This window comes from Hyaena hyaena, unplaced genomic scaffold (genome assembly GCF_003009895.1).
Source record: "Hyaena hyaena isolate Hyena2069 unplaced genomic scaffold, ASM300989v1 scaffold_2069, whole genome shotgun sequence".
Classification (NCBI taxonomy): domain Eukaryota; kingdom Metazoa; phylum Chordata; class Mammalia; order Carnivora; family Hyaenidae; genus Hyaena; species Hyaena hyaena.
In genome coordinates, this window is record NW_024082703.1 from 56598 (window position 1) to 72728 (window position 16131).

Below are 16131 nucleotides of genomic sequence, written 5' to 3' on the forward strand. Positions count from 1 at the left end.
CCTGCTTCCCCCTGAGAGTGGGTGGGACCAGCAGTCAGACCAGATGCCTACCTCCACTCTGTCTGTTGGGGCTTCAGTTGCACTGGTGTGTGTGATTATCTTTCCCTCTCTCTGGGGCAGGAGTCACTAGAGTGGTAGCAGTTCCTGCTGGGCTGCTTGCAGGAGGAGACTGGGCATAAGCCACTTTGGAGTGACTTCTGCCAAGTGGACTAGGTTGGATGGAGTAGATCTGAAGAAGGATGCAGGGGTGGTGTGCACAGTGTTAGCGAGTCAGGTGGAGGGTATTTACACTGGTTCCTTCAGGTGTCCAGCCATCTAGGCTGGGGGTGGGGGAGACATGCCTCCCAGCTCTTTCTTCTTAAACAAGTTTTGTAAAGATCCATGATCGTCAGCATGTGTTCTAAGATTGGTAGATAAACCTCCTTCACGTTTACCCCAAGTGCTTTTCTCAAACTGATGCTTCGATGCCGTATCTTCCAGGGGGTTGTTTGTTATGCTGAGTCTTTAACAGTGGACTGTTTCTTAATGCCCTCTGACCCTTCCAGTGCTAAGCCCACAGATTTTTAAAGTGCCTGGCATTAAGCTCCAATAATTGTCAAAACTCATGAAGTTAATCCCTGATGATTTTCAAACTAGATGTTATGGAGACTCATCTTCCCAGAGCAGAATCTCTGTGCCAGGGATATCAGCCTGGTGTGGGGTCTGCTCCCTTCCCTTGCCATGCTTGTGGTGTCCCTCCCATTTGAGGTCTCGCTGGGAGTTTGGTTCCTGACTGACTCTGTCCCTCCTACTATTTTCAATGTGGTCTTGTCTCTGTGGTTAACTGTGGAAAGTCTGTTCTGCCAGTCTTCAGATCATTTTCTGGTTAGTCTCACAGGGTGTGTCTGTGAGATGAGATGAACTTAGGATCATCCTACTCCATCCTCTTCCCAGAAGTCCTTGTATACAATCTTGATGTTTTTCAGTTTAGTGCTGGATAGTGGGTTCTGGCCTATCAACCAGATCATATTTCACTAAAAGGTTACATCTTCTAATTTCAGTATCTAGGACACTAAGTGAAATCTATAAATCCCTGTTCAGAATGTAATAAAATTTAAGATGATCTTTTCCCAAATGGATCATCATGATCATCATAGTATTTGGAGTTTCAAAGATAGAAATAAAAGCAATTAGTCGATGTGTATGTGTGTTGTATATGTTTAATTGAACATTAGATATGTCATTTGTCAATAAAGACTCTCATTTCTGAAAATTTTTTTCTTCCTCAAGATTGAAACACATATAACTCATTTCCTTTCAGGATGTAATCTGTATTTGGTATTTTAAGATAGTAATACCTTTTCAAAAATACTATTTTTTAAATTTTGTTTTAGTTTCTCAGAAAAGTCTGTACTCTGGAATCAGATTAACCAATACTATTTTTTGTCAAGTCCTTATATTTGTCTTTGGTACATCTGTGTTTTAAAATATGTATATATATAAATATATATTTATAAATATATATATATATATTTAAAAGGGAAAATACATTTACTTAAGAACCTAAATTGTCTTTATCAAGTTGAACACTTGCTATGTTCTGTGTTTTCATTAAATGTTTTCCTGATTTCTCTTAGGGGTCTTGGATATTTTGTTTACTTGTACCTAGAATACACAGACTTGTCCAACTTGTCTGTCCAGACAAGTCTAGATAGTCATATTTTTCACAGTTGTGGTCATTGTGCCACGTATTTGCCTCCTCATCTTCTTCAAAACTGCTGGCTAGATCTTGGCTAGAGTGTAAGATTTATTATCTTTGAGCTGCCTCTGCTTCTGAGCTGCTGACACCCATTAATCAGTTTGACTTACTGACCCTGGTGCTATCTGGAACTGTGTGCTTATATTAGATAGGTTGTACCTGGAGTCCATTCATTATATTTCCAGGCTCTAACTTCTCTGTACCATACCAGCTTAATCGTGCTGGCAAATATCACTCACCTATTATAGAACCCTCTTGTATTCCTTACAGAACTCCTTCACTCAGCTCTGAGGGGTTCTCTTGAGGAAGGGTCCACATGGGCTTGAATTATACACCTAATCATTCAAGACTTTAAATCTTTAAAAGCTTCAGATGTCATTTACAATCTGTAGGCACTGCAGAACTATATATTTTAAATAAAGACAAGCCCTCTGATGGTCTTTTTAAATCATGGAAAGCTAAACCAATGAAACCAAGTTCAGTGTTTCTTTGTCTTAGATAAAAAAGTCAGATTTGCATGGTTGCAATTCACCTCATTCACCTGTGGTGCATTGATTCTGACACCTAATTAAATTGATCAACCACAATGATCACTAAGGCAATTGTTTGCCAAGCATCACTGGCAAAACAAATTTAGCTTATACCTGTGATGTACTCCACTGTTTCTATCCAGAAGTGGAAACAAATAAGGAACAGGAAATTGAACATAATTTGAATTAGGAAACTGAACACAATTCTGTATCATAATTTGTACATGTATAATAACCACTGTGTATTTTCTTGTTTCTTACTATGTGACTCTCCATAATATTAATTTCAGGAGGCTTGCCATTTTCACAGTTAATTCAATTTTGCCATTGTTTTCTTTCAGAAAAATGTGCTATTCGATTTAATTGCCTTTAAGAAAAGACATTAGAATTGTCTTTCAACTTCTAACATATAATGTTTTGTTAAAATCAATCTTTATTAAACCAAGTATCATTTAAATATTCTCTGCAGATATTTAATTAAAATAGTTTAATGTATATTGAGCTTGAATATTTCATAAAAATACATCAATACTTTCACTCAGATTCTGTTAACATATGTAAAAAATATCCTTGAAAACAATAAAGAAATTATAGAAAAAGCTGTCAGAAGTAAGGATGACTTTTTGGCCTCAAGTTTAATATAGAAACAGATCCAATGGTGAAATCCAAATAATTAGCAGAAATTAAAATAATATGGAGGGTCTTAATTTTTCTCAATAGTTTTTTTTAATCATTGGTAAAACAGTAAGTTTATTCACAGGCACTTTTATTCTGTCCTCGTGTGAGTTAAGAAAATGTGTGTGGGGTCATGTGATACATATATTTTTTCTAACATCAGAGTAGTCAAGATATGCTTTTTTATTCAAAAACATATGCAATAATTGTCACAAAAAATAGTCACTCCCATTAATCAAAATTGTCTATGTGGCAGGAGAATATTTATGCATGTCTTTAATAATCTTTATTCCCTTTTTCCTTCAATAGGAAGGGATCTTTGTTAAAAAGAGTGAAGGGGCCAGCTAAGGCTTCGTGGTAATAGCATACATAATTCCCAAGACAAATGTTATGGGTGAAAAGGTGTCTATTTCTTCTATAGCTGTATGTAATTTATATTTTGAGAATCTCATTTCCTTAGGTAGTAGAAACTTATATTCATTCATTAAGAGTTTCTTCTTACACTTGGGGCTACCCTTTTTCTCTAGGGTTGAATCTAGATTCTTGGAAGCATTCTCTAAGTCAAGTCTGTGATGTAAAGGAACCTCCTGTCCTTGGTCATGACCATCCCTGCACATTATTGTCTGCACAGCTGTGCATCTTCTTGTTTGGATTCCCCGGCTACCACTGAATCCTCTCTTCTCTGCCGGTATCTCTCCTTCAGCTGTTTCTTCATCCCTTGTTGGTAAAAAGAAGTATTTGGCTGTTTAGTCAGTCCTCTAGAGGCCTTAGACCACCAGGTACAGAGCTCCATGAGCTTTGGGTGGGAGAGCTTCGAAATAGCATACAGACATCTTACTTTGTGATTTCTGGGTCATTTGGGGTCCCATAAGGGCTGCTCTTTCTCTGGACTCTACCAATGATGAGAGGACCCCTCTGGTCTCATATTTACCAAATTTAACTGGGATTTCTATTACATTAGTAGGAAGTATATGTCCTTTCATGGTGAGCAGAGGAGTAGAAATAATTAAGGGGAAGATAGAGGGGGTAGAAAAGAGCTGGTCAGAGAATGGCAGGGAACAGTGGCAACGTCCCATGGACATGACTCCCCTTGCTCATTCATGGGGGACTATTCCCTTTGGGCAAACAGTCTTCTTGAGGGGAAAAGTAGGGTCATGTTTTGTATTATATTCTAGATTTATGTGTGTGATTTGTCTTAATTTTTTTCTTTTGAAGATTTATACCCTTCCCAAACTATCCAGTGTAACTGAAGAAACTGAGTATACCTGTGTTTATACAAGCACACATACATACATAAATATGTATATTTCTTTCCTTCCAAATTAGGTATTTTTAAAGTAGCTGATTCTGAAAAATAAGTAAAAATTCATAAAATTCAAATAAAATCCTAAATGTTATGTATTGTTTCTGTAGATTCATTACCCTGGACCTCTACAAGCTTTCCTGTTTACCCTTATTCTAGTTTCAAACTCATAACACATACACACATAGGTTTTAGTCACCCTGATTACTTCATGTTATTTCTTGTATCAAAGACTTTAGTCTAGAATATTCTTCCCTTCTACCCATAATCAGTGCTTCACTTGGGCCATTTCTATTCATCCTTTAGGTCTTCATTTTGAGTAATATGGAAGTTTCCTTATCCTTAAGTATAAGCTAAGAAGCCCTTTAATGTGTGTGCCCATAGTATCCAATAGCAGTTTGTACTTTATTGTCATAGCATGTACAACATTGCTTGTAACTGTACACATTCTCAAAAAGACTAGGCTCTGAGGGAAGCTTTTATGTGTAATTTGTTCACTGGTCTAATCTTGTGCCTAGCACAGGGCTTGACATATGGTATAATTTTTGAAAAATAAATATTGAGTATAGGTGAGCCAATGCAAAAATCATAATCAAAGAATCTAAGAAAGTCAGTCCTAAGGAAAGTTACATGGTATAGGTGATCTAATGACATCAAGAAACTGGTCTCAGAAAATGGAAGTATACAGGTCTTAGAGATGAAGGACAACTTCTATTTTATAGTTTATTGAATAGAATATAGTCAACTAAAGGTTGTAAAGGTTGTAAAGTGGCTTAAAATACTAATTAAACCTAGGCCATGTAGAAGATGACTTTACAAATAGTGACTTGATTGGTACCAATTCAGTTTAAGTTACCATATGTAAATAGTTTGGCATAACAAAAATTATATAAAGAGGAGGAAAGCATTTAATAATTTGTTAATTATAAAAGAGGCAGTGAAAATAGTGTGAAAATAATTTTACTATAGTAGATATAATAAATATTTTACTAACAACCAAGTACAACCAAGAGAAACCTTGTCCAAAAGATGAAAAAGGAAATTGAATGCCCACAATGAATAAAACTTCATGTAAAATAAAATAATGAAACTAACAATTAGCCCTTCATATAATTTCATCCCCATCCAAGCTGTATCAATTATTTATCCTGTTTTGAAAGGTAAGGAGGAAAAGGTGCCACTAATTTATTGCAAATAGAAATGGTATAACAAAAATCATGATGACTTATTGCATTCTTATCAAGTACCCGTCCTTATGTTAAGTGGTTTACAGTCCTTATCTAATATTAGCCTCCTAATTATTCAATAATGTAGAACAAGGTTTTTAATAAGGTTATTAATTGCCTTCAAATACAGCATAAACTTTTATTATAATGTTAACTCTCCTGTCAAAATTTTTAATTCTTTGAAACAGTTGTTTTGGTTTTAAAAAAACATAATACAAAAAAAAGAGCCTACGTACCATTACAGTAATATGTGCTTCCTTTCCAATTACCCCAAGGGATCAGTCAGCCTAAAGAGAGATCATGATTTATTACAGAAGGCATGCCAAATTAAAAAGTTAGATATAATTTAACTTCTCACATTCAAAACAAGATTTTGCAGCAAAACAAGACTTGCAACCTGAACTCTATGAGAAAGAATTTTTTATACTTTAGTTCTCCTTTGGCTAAGTGTAATTCTGCATGATTGCAGTCATGGAGAAAATAGAGTTTACTGCTCAGTACAGAAAAGCATTTTCCACTATGATAATCAAGTCTTAGGTTTGTTGTCTTTACCTAGGAGGAAGATATGATCATGAAGACTAGGGAAAACCAAACTCCTTTCTAACCTTGGAGGATGGAGGAGAGGAGAGAAATAGGAAGTGAGATGGAAGGAAGAAAGACGTCAGGCAAGCATGTGTCTCTATATGTCTTCCTGACACACCAGCCCATGTAAACGTGAGCAAGAGGAGGGTCAGGTAAGCTGAGGGAATGCAAAGAGCAGAGGCGAATCAGTAGATTTAACACTTCTGAGCATTTGTTCTTTAGGGTTTCAGCATCATGTGAGATGACCACATAGGTAAAAAGAGAATCTGTTGACCCTGAAGGGAATGTCTACATTACCTTCCAAGCTTTCATCATGGATATGTATAGAAACTGCTTTAAACACTTTATACAGAAGTACCCATTTAATCTTCAAAAAAATATTATGAACTTGGGGTGGACATTTTTTTCAATGTTTTTATTTGTTTTTGAGGGAGAGATTGAGTGTGAGTGGGGGAGCTGTCAGCACAGAGTCTGAATTGCAAGATCATGACCTGAGGTGAAGTCGGATGCTCAACAGACTGAACCACCCAGGTGCCCAGGAAGACATTTTTTATAACGAGCAGACTTGCCTTAGATCACACGATAAAGAGGAGAAACAAGAATTATACCCTATGCCATTTAGAACTAGAATTTATGCATTTAATCACTATGCTACATGACTAGAAACTAAGATGTCATCCCAGAATGTTGACAAAGACTCTTCTTTAATTTTTATTTTAATTCCAGTATAGTTAACATACAGTGTTATATTTGCTTCGGGTATACAATATAGTGATTCAGCAATTTTCTGTATTACTCACTGCTCATCATGATGAATGTACCCTTAATCTCCTTCATCTGTTTCATCCATCTCCCTTCTGGTAACCATCCATTTGTTCTCTGTGGTTAAGAGTCTTGTTTGCTTTGAAACAATATTGCAACATTATTTACAAGAGCCAAGTGATGTACAAGTGCCCATCAATATATGAATAGATAAAGATGTGTGTGTGTGTGTGTGTACACACACAGAGATACACGCATACAGTGGAATATTATTCAGCCACAAAAAAGAATGGATTCTTGCCATTGCAACAGCATAGATGGATCTAGGGAGTTTAATACTAAGCAAGGTAAGTTAGATAAAGACAAATACCATATGATTTCACTCACATATGGAATTTAATAAGTAAAAGAAAACACAAGGACTCTTGAAACTATCAGATCTAATTTCAGTTTCAACCAGATTAGACATTTAAATTATTTTAATGTTCTCTTATGAATAGGACATTATTGGGTGTATAAAATGAACTATAAAACAGTAATAGGAAAATGAAATTCCTCTATAAACATGTTTTCTTCACATATACACAGATGTATACACACACACTCATATAAATACACACACACACACACACACATATGTATATATATTCATACACATTCACATGTGCCTTCAACTTCTTTTGTCATAGTACTGTTTAATTATCTCTGTGTGTATTTCGTAAGGAGCTGTTAACATGAGCTCCTGAGTCACCAAGCATGACTCTATCCAATAGAAATTAAACCTCAGAATAAGTAGTGAGTCCACCTGCTTTATATATGGTCCCCTGGCAGAAGTCAGTGATGCAGTTCATCGCCTAAATTTTTATTAAGCATATGTCATGGGATAGCACATTTCAGACTTTGGGATATATAAGCAACATATACTGCAATACGGGGAAAGCACAAAACACAGTATAAAGTGAATTATAGAGAATTTTAGAGGGGTATGAGTGTTACTGGAAGAATATAGTAAAAGGTAAGGATGATAGGGGTTACACATTTCAGATTTAAATTTCAAATAGAGTGCTCAATTAAAATATTTTAGAGTGTTGTGAATATATTTAACAACATTTTAAATAATCTTGGACAGTAACATATCTGGACTTAAATAGCTGTAAAATAAATTAAAAAATAATGTATTAGGAATGTTTTCAAACTTTTAAGTTACAGCAAAGTCATAAAATACCTTATTTTCATTAAGACTTTTATTTTGTTTTTAAGAATTGGGTAAGAGGATTATTTTAAATGAAATATAATTAACATACAGTATTATATTAGTTTCAAGTGTATAATGATTCTACAATTCTCCACATTACTTAGTGCTCATCACAGTAAGTATACTCTTAATCCCCTTATCTATTTTAACCACCCTTCTCCCTGCCCTCTGGCAACCCTAGTTTTTGTGGTTGTGTAATATTTCATTATATATATATTTATACCACAGCTTCTTTATCCATTTATGGATGGACACTTGGGTTGCTTCCATATTGGCTATTGTAAATAATGCTGCATTAAACATTGGGGTGCATTTATCTTTTTGGATTAGTGTTTTTGTTTTTAGAGGCAGATACCCAGTAGTGGAATTACTGGATCATTTGGCAATTCTATTTTTAATTTTTGAGGACCTTCATACTGTTTTCCACAGAGGCTGTACCAATTTGCATTCCCACTGACAGTGCACAATGGTTTGTTTTTCTTCACATCCTTATCACACTTGTTATATCTTGTGTTTTTTATTTTAGCCATTTTGAGAAGTATGAGGTGATAACTCATTGTTGTTTTGATTTTAATTTCCCTGATGATGAATAACATTGAGTATCTTTTAACATGTCTCTCGGCCATCTGTACATCATCTTTTGAAAAATTTCATTCAGGTCCTCTGAATTTTTATTTGGATTGTATTTTTGGTGTTGAGTTGTAGGAGTTCTTGATAGATTTTGAAAAATAGCTCCTTATCAGATATACCATTTGAAAATATCTTCTCCCATTCAATAAGTTGACTTTTTGTTTGTTGGTGTCCTCTGCTGTGTGTAGGGTTTTATTTCAGTGTAGTCCCACTAGTTTAATTTTGCTTTTGTTTCCCTTGTCTGAAGAGACATATCTAGAAAATTATTTGTATGGTTCATGTCAAATAAACCACTGCCTGTGTTTTTTACAGGAATTTAATGGTTTTACATCTCATACTTAGGTCTTTAATCTATGTTGAGTTTATTTTAGTGTGTGGTGTAAGAGTGGTCCAATTTCATTGTTTTATGTATGCTGTCCAGTTTTCTCATCATCATTTGTTGAAGAGCCTTTTTCCGATTTTATATCATTACCTCCTTTGTCTTACATTAATTGACCATATAATTTGGATTTATTTCTGGACTGTCTATTATAACACATTGATCAGTATGTCTCTTTTGTGCCAGTACCATACTGTTTGGATTACTTTAGTTTTGTAATTTATCTTGATATCTGGGATACTTCCAGCTTTGTTCTTTCTCAAGATTGCTTTTGCTTTTGGGTCTTTTGCATACCAGCTGTAGGATTATTTGTTCTAGTTTTGTGAAAGATGTTGTTGGTACTTTGATAAGAATGGCACTAAATCTGTGGATTGCTTTTGGTTGTATGGACATTTTAAAAATATTGGTTCTTCCAGTCCATTAGTATGAGATATCTTTCCATTTGACTGTACCATCATCAGTTTCTTTCATCAGTGTTTAATAGATTTTAACATACAGGTCTAGTATACACCTCCTTGGTTAAGTTTATTCCTAGTTTTTTTTTCTTTCTGGGGCAATTATAAGTGGAATTTTTAAATTTCTCTTTCCAGCACTTTTTCATTAGTGTGTAGAAATACAACTGATTTCTGTATATTTATTTTGTAACATGTGACCTAACTGAATTCATTTATCAGTTCTAGTAGCTTTTTGATGGAGTACATAGTGTTTTCTACAAACAGTGTCCTGTCATCTGCAAATTGTGAAAAAGTAATTTGGATTCTAATTACTTCTCTTTGATTGCTGTGGCTAAGACTTTCAGTGCTCTGGAATGAGAGTGGAGAGAGTGGACATCTGGTCTTTCCTGATCTTAGGGGAAACGTTCTCAAGAAGTTTGTCACCATGGAGTACAATGTTAGCCTGGGGTTCTTCATACATAGTCTTTACAATGTTGAGGTATGTTTTCTTTATGCCTACTTTGTTGAGAATTTTTATCATGAATGAGTGTTATACTTTGTCAAATGATATCTCTCCACCTACTGATATGATTATCTAGTTTTTATCCTTTCTATTTTTAATGTGATGTGTACACTGATTGATTTGCAAATATTGAACTATCTTTGCATCTCTGGAATAAATCCCACTTGATGGTGATGAATGGGTTTGTTTTGCTGAGGATTTTTGCATCTGTGTTCATTAGAGATATTATTCTCTAGTTTTCTTTTTTGTAATGTCTTTATCTTGTTTTGGCATGACAGTAATGCTAGCCTCATAGAATGAGCTTCAAAGTTTTCCATCCTCTCCTGTCTTTTGGGATAGTTTGAGAATAGGTGTTAACTCTTCTTGAAATTTTGGTAGAGATCACCTGTGAAACTTGATCCTGATCTTCTGCGGGTTGGGAGTTTTTACATTCATTGCTAGTAATTGGTCTGTTCATATTTTCTATTTTTTTCCTGATTCAGTTTTGGAAGATACATTTCTAGGAATTTATCCATTTCTTCTAAGTTGTCCAATTTCTTGGCTTATAATTTTTTATAGTATTCTTTTGTAATCCTGTGATATATTTTATTTCTGTGGTGTTATTTCTTCTCCTTCATTTCTGATTTTATTTGAGTCTTCTTTCTTGTTTTGTTGTTGTTGTTGTGGCCAAAGTCTCAGTTTTACTGATCTTTTCAAAGAACCAGCTCCTTGTTTCATTAATCTGTTCTACTCTTTTCTTTATTATTCTCTTCCTTCTTCTGGCTTTAGGGGTTGTTTCTTTTTTATTTTTTTTCTAGACCCTTCAGGTTTAAATTTAGGTTGTCTGAGATTTTTCTTGCATCTTGAGGCTGGCCAATATTGTTATAATCTTAGAAATAGCTTTTGTTGGATCTCAAAGGTTTTGGACCATTGTTTTCATTTTTGTTTGGCTTAGTGTGTTTTTAGATTTACTCTCTGATTTCTTGGTTGGCCCATTTATTGTTTAGTAGCATATTACTTAGTTTCCACATATTTGTGTTCTTTACAAATTTTTTGAGATTAATTTCTAGTTTCATACTATTGTGGTCTGAAAACATGCATGATACTATTTCAATGTTTTTGAATATATTGAGACTATTTTGTGACCTAACGAAGTCTATTCTAGGGAATGTTTCAAGATTATATACTTGCAAAGTATATATTTCACTGTCTTGTTGAGTTGTTCCTTTTATCATTATGTAGCGTCGTTCACTGCTGTTATACTGTTTGTTTCACAGTCTGTTTTGTTCAATCAAGTATTGCTACCCCAGCTTACTTTTTACCTTCATTTGCATGGTAAATGTTTTGCCCCCCTTTACTTTTTATCTGTGTATGTCTTTAGGTCTGAAGTGAGTATCTTGTAGCCAGCTTATAAATAGCTCTTGTATGTTTTTTTTTTTTTTTTCTATTCAGTCACCCTATGTTTTCTCATGGAGCATTCAATCCATTTATATTCAAAGTAATTATTGATAGAAAACCAACCATAAAACAAATTCCCATTTCCTGTTTGTGCCTTTCTTCTCTTGCTCTCTTCCCTTGTGGTTTGACTACTTTCTTTAATGATGATTGGATATTATTCACTTTATTTTTTGCATATCTATTATGGCTTTTTGATTTGTGGTTATCATTAGGCTCATAAATAAATCTTAGGCATATGGCAATATATATTAAGTTGATAGTGGCTTAAGTTTGAATCCATTCTAAAAGCACAGAATTTTTACTCCTTACACCCTACATTTTATGTATATATCATATCTTATGTCTTGTTATTTTGTGAATCCCTTTTTTTTTAATATATATATAATTGATTTTACTGCTTTTGTGCTCTAATCTTTGTACTGGTTTTATAAGTGATTAATCAGTTTTTTTCATTATGTTTATATTCACCTGTAATTTTTTTTTCCATTCCTAATATTTTCTTTTCCTAATTTTCTGCTTGATTATGACCTTTAATTGCACTGAAGAAATTTCTTTAACATTTCTCGTAAGGTTGGTGTAGTGATGATGAACTCCTTTAACTTTCATATGTCTGGGAAACTCATTCCTTCTCTTTCCATTCTAATGGTAGCTTTCCTGGATAGAGCATTCTTTGTTGCAAGTTTCTTTTTTTGTTTGTTTATTTTGTTCTTCCCTTTCAGCACTGTGAAAGTATCTTGCCACTCCCTTCTGGCCTGTGAAGTTCCTGCTGAAAAATCAAGTGATAGACTCATCCAGTTTCCCTAATACATGATTCTTCATCACTACGTTTTGCCATTTTAATTATTGTAAGTCTTGATATGAACCTGCTTTAATTAATTTTGTTGGGGGATCTATGTGCTTCCTGGATAGACATCTCTTTCTTTAGGGAAGTTTTCAGCTGTTCTTCCGTCAAATAATTTTCTGCCCCCTATTCTCTTTCTTCTCCTTTTGGGACTCCTTATAATGTGAATGTTGCTGTGCCTGATGATATAATTGAGTTCCTCTTAACCTATTGTCATTTTTAATTTTTCTTTTTTTTTTTTTTGTTCACCTTGATTGCTTTCCATACTCTTCCAGCTTGCTGACCCATTATTCTGTGTCCTCTAATCTGCTGTTGATTCCTTTTAGTACATTTTTTATTTTAGTTATAGAGTTTTTCAGTCTAGGTAGGTTCTTTTATTTATATTTTCCATCTCTTTGTTGAATATCACACTGAGATCCTCCACTGGTTTCTCAAGTCTGGTGAGTATCTTTATCAGGCATTATTGCTTATCTCTGTTTCAAAGCTCTTTTGCTTTATTTTGCCCTGTTCTTTCATTTTGGGATATTCTTCTGTCTCCCCATTTTGTATAACTCTCTGTATGTGCTTCTTTGTGGTAGGAAAATCAGTTTAATCTCCTGATTTTGATAGTAGTGGTTTCATGAAAAAGTGTTCCTGTGGTTCTTTATCACACAGTGTCTCCTGTTCATCAGAATCGGGCACTTCAAGCATATGTCCTATGTTGGTTGTCTGTGGTTGAACCTCATTTGCCTTCAGCCCGGTTGGTGCCAATTGGCCCACTTTGCCTGTTCTTGGTATACCAGGAGGCTTTTGTCTCTGCGCTGAAAATGAGATCTGCCTGGGGCTGTCATGGGCTAGTAGTTGGGTAATGTCAGCAATCCGACCAGATACCTGCCGCCTCCTCTACTGCGTGTGCAGTAGGACTGGTCTGCAGCGTGTTCTCCTGTGCCCGGTTTCTGGAGAGGCTTTCCTTGGTGGGTGAGGCCAGCAGTCAGACCAGATGCCTTTTGCCAGTCCATTTGCTGATGTTACAATTGAACTGATTGGTAGGGTGTTTTCTCTGCACTGCTGGCTATAAGGTTTGACTGCTGAAACTGCCAGCCCATTAGTTTGTTGTCACCTTCTCCTCTTACCAGGGCAGGAGTTACTTTGGAGTGGGCAAAGCTGGAGCTGCTTGCAGAGTGTGTTGGAGCAGCAGCTGCCTACCAAGCAGGGTAGGTTGGGTGAGGCAGATCTAAAGGAGAATGCCCTAGTGGGGCATGTGTTGCAGCAAGATAGATGGAGAATGTTCACACTGGTTTCTGCAAGTGTCTAGCTGTCTAGATTGTCTTGGGGGGAAGAAATGGCACCTGCCATCTCTTTTGATTTTGAACTGATGTTTAGGAGACTACTCCATATTCCGAGATTAGTAACTCTTAGGCAAAAAAATCTTTAAAAATACAGCTTAGCTCAGTAGGAATGAGAAAGTGATGCATCAAGCTATTGATAAGGAGTGCTAAAGAAACGAGGACCCACGCTAGTGCTTCAGGCAAGGCTCCAGTATGTTCACACCTCCCTGTATCCATGTGTCCCAGTAGTGCCTTCTCATTAACCACCCCTTCTCTGTGATTGGGTAACTGATTACTTTAGTAAATAGGATATATGCAAATAAGACGAGTGCAGAAGCTGTAGAAGTGCTTGTGCATTAATGCTTGTTTATTAGTGTGCTGAGACCACCAAGCAGCTAAGTCCAGACGAGGCCTCTGGAGTATGCCAGACACCCAACTAACAGTCATCCACCAACTCACTATCTGAGAGGCCAGGCTGTCTCAGCTGACCCTCATGCTGACATGCTCAGATGACTGTACCTGAGACGAGAACCTTCCAGCAGAGTCTAGCTCAAGTTCCCTACCTATAGAATAGTGAGCTAAATAAATGGTTGTTGTATTAAACCAGTTATGTCGAGGCATTGTTACAAAGCACAAGGTGACACTTATTTAACCACTTCAATGCTGATAGCCTGTTAGGATATTTTAGCCAGGAATTAGTTAATCTAATCCATAGGCTTTTAGATTTTCCTCAGTTTGGAAATATTTCATAAAGACAAGCTAGTTGCTATGTAAAGAAAATTACATATCCTTATTCATACATTTTGTTGTTGTTGTTACCAAGGTAGACGATCAATAAATACAATTAAAGTCTTAGGAATATTTACAAGTTCTAGGTAGGCATTTATCAAATTTTCATTATTGTGTCTAGGCATACTCTTTCCCTACCTCCTCCTATATAGTTACCTGCTAAGTGCACATCTATGGAATCCATTTGTCAACTCAGAAGAACAAGGCCAGCAGTTATGCTTGATTATACAGAATAAATACATAGTGTGAAAATTGAAATTAGACATGCTTATTAGAAACTGTGATGATTATTTCTATTCGAGAAGCAAATTAAATAAAACGCCTTATTGATCTAGATTGAATTTCAATTTGCTAAGGTTGGTGCCAGCCAACTTCTGTCCCACAATGTCTGAATAGAAACGCTTACAAGTCCAATAACCTATTCATCACAGGTGATAAAAAAAAAAAAGTCAATAAATTACTTTTTACTACAGGAGAAATTTCTGCTTTATATGCCAACAAAGAGTTGAAATGCCAGAAGCTGTTGAGGACTAAATTACTAAACACTTATTTTATCACATCAGAACGTTAATGCCACTGCTTGATTACAACAAGCAATCCAATTGCATGAATTTGGACTCCAAGGCACCCAGGCTTTTATATTCATTAGAAAAGTTATTGATTCTGGAAAGTTACCACTAATAAAACTACACTATTTTCTCAGGCATGTTATATAGGCACAGACAGATTATTTGATCAATGCTATTGAGCAAAGGCAAAGTACTCATTGCCTCTAATCTCTTTTCCCTCCCTTCTAAATTATACATTGGTCTCAACAGCAGCTTGATGAGTAAACATGGACCCTATGTGAGCCCAGAGTGGACCCCTCTGTGTATAACAGAAAGTTCTTATTTAGCCTCACACAGCTCTCTATGATTTTTGATAATAAAATTACAATGTTTTGATAAAAAATATTAAGAAAAACCTAAAGTTAAAAGGGACAATATGAAATTTTGTTAGTAAATTTGTACATTTATACAAAAGTACAATTTTGCTATGATTTGGCTTTTAGCAAAGTCATACACAAGTTATGCACTTGCATTGATCAGCTGCTTGAAGGTCTATAAGAAAATGTTTCTTTTTTTTCTATTTTTCTATGTATTTTTTAATTTTATTTTAGAGAGGGAATGAGAACACATGAGGGAGACAGGCAGTGGGAGAAAAGATAGACAGACTTTAAGCAGGCTCCACACTCTGCACAGAGCCTGACCCGGGGTTTGATCCCATGACCCTAGGATGTGAACCAAAATCAAGTTAGACACCCAACCAACTGAGCCACTGAGAAAATGGTGGGGAAGGAGGATCTTAGGTTCACCTTATACCACAGACACAACTAGAGTATAGCCACGTGAAGAACAGGAGGAGAGGGGGCAGACTCTCTAACTAGGAGTTAGAGAACCAAACTCCTAGTGAGAGTAACCACAAACAGAAGGGGCACCATAAGCAAGCAGAGGGTAGAATTGCAGAACCCAACCAGGTATCCTGAGCATGGGGGACCTGCCCTGTGAAGGCAAGTCCTTATAATATATGGCTTTTTCAAAAACTAGCAAGGCTTAATTCCAGTACTTGAAAAATCAGTGGGCTTGGCTCTGGGAGCACTGAAAGCAATAACAAATTGAAATTGCCCTTAAAGAGCCAGTATAACAAACAACCCCTCGGAGATACAGTATAGAAGCAGCAG

At 35.7% G+C, this 16131-nt stretch overlaps 1 long non-coding RNA gene across 1 annotated transcript in view; it reads right to left on the reverse strand.

The window, feature by feature from the left end:
- Positions 1–16131, reverse strand: part of LOC120227196 — a 50537-nt gene that overhangs the window by 33948 nt on the left and 458 nt on the right. The window contains exon 2 of the long non-coding RNA XR_005527202.1: positions 5709–5759. This is a non-coding gene — a long non-coding RNA (uncharacterized LOC120227196). The remainder of the gene's footprint in view (positions 1–5708; positions 5760–16131) is intronic.